The 7,725-nt window shown below is 33.2% G+C and overlaps 1 pseudogene; it reads left to right on the forward strand.

Annotated features, from left to right (window-relative positions):
* Positions 1-4,950: 4,950 nt before the first annotated feature.
* On the forward strand, positions 4,951-5,891 carry LOC123947340 (annotated as a pseudogene).
* Positions 5,892-7,725: the final 1,834 nt, after the last annotated feature.

The following is a 7,725-nucleotide window of genomic DNA, read 5'->3' on the forward strand; positions in this document are numbered from 1 at the left end:
CCACAACTAACATCATACTCTATGAGGAAAAACTGAGACCTTTTCCCCTATGGTCAGGATGATGTCAAGAATATCCACAATTTATTCTATATGGTACTAGATGTCTTAGCTACAGCAATCAGACAAGAAAAAAGAATAAAATTCATGTACATTGGTAAAGAAGAAGTGAAACTCACTCCTTAGAGATGACATGATACTACATAGAGAAAACCCTTAGAACTCCACCGAAGTATGACTAGAACCAATAAATGAATTCACTAAGATCAAAGGATACAAAATCAATGTACAGAAGTATGTTGTGTTTCTATATTTCTATATACCAATAATGAGACAGCAGAAGGAGAAACGAAGAAACAATCCCATTTACAACTACACTGAAAATAATGAAATACCTAGGAAGAAACTCAACCAAAGAGGTGAAAGACCTACTCTGAAAACTATAAAACACTGATGAAAGTAATTGAAAATGACAAAATCAATGGAAAGATAGTCCATGCTCATGGATTGGAAGAACGAATATTATTAAAATGTCTTATATTACCCAAAGCAATCTAAGCATTTTAATGCAGTCTCTATGAAAATAGTAACAGCATTTTCACAAACCAAAAAAACAAAATAAAACAAAACCTAAAATTTGTATGGAAACACACACACACACACATGCACACACACACACACACCCCTAATAGCCAAAGCAAACTTGAAAAAGAACAAAACTGGAGTTATCACAATTCCAGACTTCAAGTTATATTATCAAGCTGTGGTAATCAATACAGTATTGTACTGACAGTAAAGTAGACATATGGATCAATGGAACAGAATAAAAAATCCCAGAATAAACCCATGATTCAATTATTCTTTCACAAATACATAATGGGAAAAGTCTTTGCAGGTTGGGAAAACTGGAAAACCATATGCAAAAGAAGGAAAGGAAACCACTTTCTTACACACACACACACACACACACACACACACACACACACAGGATTTTCTTTCACCAACCAAAAAAATGGATTTGAGCCCTAAATGTGACCCTGAAACCATAAACATCCTAGAAGAGAGCACAGGCAGTAATTTCTCTGACATTGGCTATATTGATACTTTTCCTGATGTGTTTCCTGAGGCACAGAAACAAAAGCAAAAATAAACTATTGAGACTTCACCAAAATTAGAAGCTTCTGCCCAGTGAAGGAAATAATCAATAAAACTAAAAGACAATCTACCAAAGGAGATAAGATATTTACAAATGACATATTAATAAAGGGTTAGTATCTAAAGTATACACAGAATTTACACAACTCAACACTGAAAAACAAACAATTCAGTTAACAAATGGGCAAAAGACATGAACAGACATTTCTCCAAAGACCTCCAGATGGTCATCAGACACATGAAAAGATGTTCAACATCACTCATCATTAAGGAAATGTAAATCAAACTAAAAGGATATATGATCTCACACTTGTCAGAATGTCTAAATAAAAAACTAAAGGAACAATGTGTTCGTGAGGATGTGGTGAAAAAGGAACCCTACTCATGCATTGTTGGTTGAAATGCAAACTGGGGCAGCCACTGATGAAGACTGTAGGGAGGTTTCATAAAAACTTAAAACTAGAGCTACCATGTGATCCATTAATTCCACTACTGGGCATTTACCCAAAGAATATGAAAACAGTAATTTGAAAAGATATGTGCACCTCTATGCTTTTGCAGCACTATTTACAATGGTCAAAATATAGAAGAAGCTCAAGTGTGCTTGGATAGGCGAATGGATAAAGAAGATGTGCTAAGAAGATTTATTTTTTTTTAAAGATTTTATTTATTTATTCGACAGAGAGAGATCACAGGAAGGCAGAGAGGCAGGCAGAGAGAGAGAGAGGGAAGCAGGCTCCCTGTTGAGCAGAGAGCCCGATACGGGACTCGATCCCAGGACCCTGAGATCATGACCTGAGCCGAAGGCAGCGGCTTAACCCACTGAGCCACCCAGGCGCCCCTGCTAAGAAGATTTAAATGGATAAAGAAGATTCAGAAGATGAATGGATTAGGAAGAAGATATAATAGAAAAATACAATATAAGATATAATGTGTGTGTGTGTGTATGTGTAACTTAGCTATAAATAAGAATGAAATCTAGCTATTTGGATCAATATCGATGGATATAGAGTGTACTATGCTAAGCAAAATAAGTCAGAGAAGGACAAATTCCATTTGACTTCATTCACATGTGGAATTTAAGGAACAAAACCAGCGAACAAAGGAAAAAAAGAGAGAGGGATACAAAAAACTAATCTTAAATTACAAGAACCAAGTAAGTGATGGTTATCAGAGGAGAGGTGGGTGAGGGGGATGGCTGAAATAGGTGAAGGGGAGAAAGACCACGTTTACCTTGAAGAGCACTGAGTAATGTATAGAACTGATGTATCACTGTATTGTACATCTAAAACTGATATAACAGTATATGTAGACTACACTGGACTTAAATTTTTAAAAAATGTGCTTAGAGTCAATTTAAAGAAGAAAACATAGAAAAAGGAAAAAAAGAAAAAAGTAATTATTAACCAACGATCTTGAAAATTAAGGAAAGAATAAGGAGTTTTCCAAATTAAAGGAGACTTACAACGTTATGGTAATTAAATAAACATGTACTTTTAAATTATATTTTTTCTATAAGGAAAATTTTTAGTCACGGGTGAAACTTAAATAGGATTGGAGAACTTCATGTTGATAATGTATCATTGTTAATGTCCTGACACTAATGGTTATAGCATGTATTGCTAGTAGAATGTACTTTTTTGATATAAACACATACTACTATATTGACGGAGCATCAAATGGTGCAGGAATAAAAGATATTCATTGTCTATTTGTTGTTTTTTTTGTTATATTTTATATTGTTTCCAAATTTTAAAAATAGCAAAATATTTAAGTATTGTTATCGACCTCCAATTTGGGGCATAGGTCACAAGTTAGTGAAATCCTAACATTGACTAAGAAAGCAAGAGAGAGTTTCCTTTTGGGATAAACCACCTTAATGTGTAGAAATGATCATACTGTCCCAGGGAACTGGAATATCTGAAATTCTTTTGACATTAAATATAGAGTTTAAAATATTTCTAGTTCTCTTTTGGGAGCATATCTGTTTTGTTTTGTATTTAAAGAAATTCAGTTTTGTGCTTAAAGCAATTCAGTTTTTCTTTCTTTCCTTTTTTGTTTGTTTTTGTTTTGGTGGTTGTTTTGTTTCTTACATAACTGATATTCCTGACATGAGTCTCCAGAGGTCATTTATTTTTCTTTTCTTCTTCTTCTTCTTTTTTTTTTTTAAATTAATCCCTTGTGTGTCTTTTGAGAAAAATGATAAAACTGTGCCTTTTGTTATTGCACAATATGAAGCAAGAATTCTTTGTTACAAAATTTGGGTTCCTTTCATATGAGGGATTTTCCAAAACATCTTTTCATTTACAGCATTACATTTCCATTTAGAATTTTTATGGAGACATTCAGCTTTATTTTAATATATAAGAAAAGAAGACAGAAAATGAATCTTACCTAGCCTGAAAGAGGATTCTAATTATATGTAATATCTGGATTCTGTCATTTTAATGAGTAGCAGTGGAAGTGAAAGTAATTAACAGATGCATATAATTTTGAGAATGCATATGTTTTTAGAATCCTTGAGAGAGAATAGTCATCATTTATTTTTGACCACTGTTTCTACCATATTCCCATAAGGGGAAAATTATATGAATGTATTTGAGGTATGGTAAGTCACTTAAAATTTGCAATAAATATCTAGTTCATAATTGAAAGCATTCTCACAAGTAAAAGTCAGGTAATGTACTGACTTCTGAACTGCCATTTACTTTTCTGTTTTTATGTAGATGCAATAGTCAAAGCTTCATGATTAAATGCAACTGGTATGAGAAGACTGATGCATTTGAAACCAAAGAAAAAGAATAATTAAGTGAAATGAAATAAAGCAACAATGCAGAAATACCACACCAGAACAAAATAATAATATAAATCAGAATATTTCAATCATAGAGAAAATATGTAACTGTGATTATTTCTTTTTTTTTATTTTTTTTCCATTTTATTTATTTTTTCAGCGTAACAGTATTCATTCTTTTTGCACAACACCCAGTGCTCCATGCAAAACGTGCCCTCCACATTACCCACCACCTGTTCCCCCAACCTCCCAGTCCTGACCCTTCAAAACCCTCAGGCTGTTTTTCAGAGTCCATAGTCTCTTATGGTTCGCCTCCCCTTCCAAATTTTGTTTTTTTTTTAATAAACATATAATGTATTTTTATCCCCAGGGGTACAGGTCTGTGAATCGCCAGGTTTACACACTTCACAGCACTCACGATAGCACTTACCCTCCCCAATGTCCATAGCCCCCTCCCCCTCTCCCAATCCCACCTCCCCCCAGCAACCCCCAGTTTGTTTTGTGAGATTAAGAGTCTATATATTACAAATTTTTAAGTATTTTAATGATCTGCAAATTTTTGAAGAATATTACATATAAACATTGGTATTAATTTTCTAGATGTTACAAGAATTTTTTCAATAATTTTTAAAATATACATAGAAAATAAATTTAAAGTCAAGCTTATGTTCTATTTAGAACACAGATACGGAAATCAGCTCATTTGGAAATGATCAGCTAAAATTTAAGTTATCTTTTAAGTTCCAATAGAAAAAAGAAAAAAATTAAGTAGTTTTGTTACCATAACTAAGGTTTAAATGGAATCATCTGTTATAGGTTCCTAGGTTGATCTATGCTATAGTTTTAAGTATCAACTGTCTTGTGAAATTAGATCATTTTTTTAACTTATTTACATTTCTGACTATATGTTTTTTGTTTTTTTTTTCTGTCTGTACCTTCTTAAAAACTCCTCTTATGTCCACTTCTGGAGTTGTTTTCCTATATCTATTTTCATATTCAAATCAGAAATGAGGAATCAGTCAAGAGAGATCAAGTTCATTCTCCTAGGATTGACTGATGACCCACAATTGCAAATTGTGATTTTTATATTTTTCTTCCTAAACTATGTGTTGAGTGTGATTGGGAACTTATCCATCATCCTTCTTACCTTGCTAGATCCCCGCCTCAAGACTCTCATATATTTTTTCCTCCGAAATTTCTCCTTCTTGGAAGCTTCATTGACAGCAGTTGTATTCCCAGATACCTGATAAGCAACATGACTAAAAACAAAATAATTTCCTATAATAGTTGTGTATCTCAGTTATTCTTTTTCCTCTTATTAGAAATTACAGAATTTTACCTACTGGCTTCCATGTCTTTTGACCGGTATGTAGCAATCTGCAAACCCCTCCATTACGCCATCATTATGAACAACAAAGTGTGTTACCAACTACTATTCAGCTCATGGACAACTGGCTTTCTATTTACATTTCCACCAGTGGCCTTGGGATTGACACTAGATTTCTGTGCTTCCAAAGTAATTGATCATTTCATATGTGACACTTCCCCCGTGCTGCAGCTTTCCTGTACTAACACTCATTTACTGGAATTGCTTTCATTTGCCTTAGCTATTGGAATACTCCTGATCACATTGCCTTTAGTAATTCTTTCCTACACATACATTATCAAGACCATTCTAAAACTCCCCTCTGCTCAGAAAAGAACAAAGGCTTTTTCTACGTGTTCCTCTCATATGATTGTAGTCTCCCTTACTTATGGTAGCTGTATCTTTAATTACATAAAACCAACAGCGAAGGAAAGGGTGACTTTATCCAAAGGTGTAACTGTTATTTACACCTCAGTTGCCCCTTTATTAAACTCTTTCATTTACACTCTCAGAAACCAGCAAGTGAAAGAAGGCTTCAAGGATATACTCCAAAAGATTTTCTCTTTTTTCAAAAAATGAAGAGGAAATTTAATTTTAAAATCTTAGTTAAAAAGTAAATAAAAAATTTTGTCTCATTTTATAAGCTTAGTTAATCTATTCTTCAAATAGTCCATCTAATATTTATACCTCATAATATTTAACCACACTTGTCACCACAATTCATCTTTTTCCTCCTACTCTATGATTAACAGTCCTGTGCTAAAATATGAGTATTCACTTGAGTTATCAACACAAATGTGAAATTTCTTTCACTCTACAAAACATGGTTCTGACCTCCTCAAAAAAATGATTTTGAATAGATAGGCATTATCAAATTTTTAAATGAGTATACAGACATCAATATAACAACATGCACTACTATTGGAACTCTAGGAAGTTCTTCAAGTGTCACACAAATGTTTTCGACAAAGCAAGAAAAGAAGGTAGGCTTCAAGTCATAAATAGCTCATATGTTCTAAAATGTAACAGAACTTTCTTTATCTGGTATGTCAGTAGATCTGATAATTTGAAGTGAGCAAGAATCACACATCTGGTTGGCTTATTTAATAGCAAAGACAATATTCTCATCCTTAAAATGTCTTTTTTTTAAGATTTCATTTATTCATTTGGCAGAGGGAGAGAAAGAGAGAGAGACAAAATGAGCATAAGCAGGGGAAGAGGCAGAGGGAGAGGGAGAAACAAACTCACTGCCGAGCAGGACATTGGGCCAGATCCTAGGACCAGGAGATAATACCTAAGCTGAAGGCAGTTGCTTGACCATGTGAGCCACCCAGGTGCCCCCCTAAAATGTATTTTTAACTTAGCTGGAGTAAAGTATAGAAACATGGACTACAAGATTTTCTGTTGTTGGTGGTTCCTATGAGAGTTTTCTTTTTTGATATAAAAACCTATGTGAGCAGATTTTTATTTTATTAAGATTATTATGTTAAATTTATTGAGGATGAGTCTTTGGATGTTAGAGTCAGGAAGACAAGTTAAATGGCTAATACTTCAAACTAAATGAGTTACTTGAGAATTGAAATGCAATAGTGTCAATGAATCTGAAGCTTTGGGAAATGGTTCCATAGATAGTAGGAAAACAAACAGAGAGGAATGGTTGAACATTTGGCTATATGGGATAAATGGAAAAGGATTTTAAAAACTAAAATGTAGCTTCCTTAAACCTTCATTCTACACATTCCTGCACATACTCCCTTATATATTCAATATTTTTAAAGAAGGCAGTATTACTGGTATCTGGTCAGATTTAAAAAAAAAAAAGTACCTATGATGAAATCCATGAAATTGTGTTCCATATTGGGTATATTATGCCACCTGAGAATTATGACTGCAAAAATCATTAAGGTATTTAATGTTGTAATTCCTATCCATGTGACTCTGAGAAGAAAACAATCTAAGTTCACGTTTGTGTCCAATTTATTTTACTATTTTAAGCCACATTGCTAAGCATCTTCTTTTCTAAGGTAACTACAAGGGAATAAGTTCATGTTATGATATTCAAGCCCCAAAGCTTTCCGATAAGCTCTTTAAAATCTATTAGACCTTTATTAGATATTGTTTGAGAATATTTTCCTCATTTTTTTGGTTGTCTTTTCATTTTCCTTACAGTGTCCTTTGGTTACAGAATTTTTAAATTTTGATGAAGTCAAATTTTTTTTTAGTTTTTATTTTGTTGCATGTGCTTTTGGTATCATATTTAAAACACCATTGCTTAACCCAAAGTTGCAAGGAGGTACACCTACCATTTATTCTAAGAAACGTCCAGATTTGTATCTGACAATTAGGTCTTTGGTTTCTATTGAGTTAATGTTTCAGGTAGAGATTAAAGTCACATTTGCATGAAAATAGTTAT

The sequence above is a fragment of the Meles meles genome, chromosome 7, assembly GCF_922984935.1.
Source record: "Meles meles chromosome 7, mMelMel3.1 paternal haplotype, whole genome shotgun sequence".
Taxonomy (NCBI): Eukaryota; Metazoa; Chordata; class Mammalia; order Carnivora; family Mustelidae; genus Meles; species Meles meles.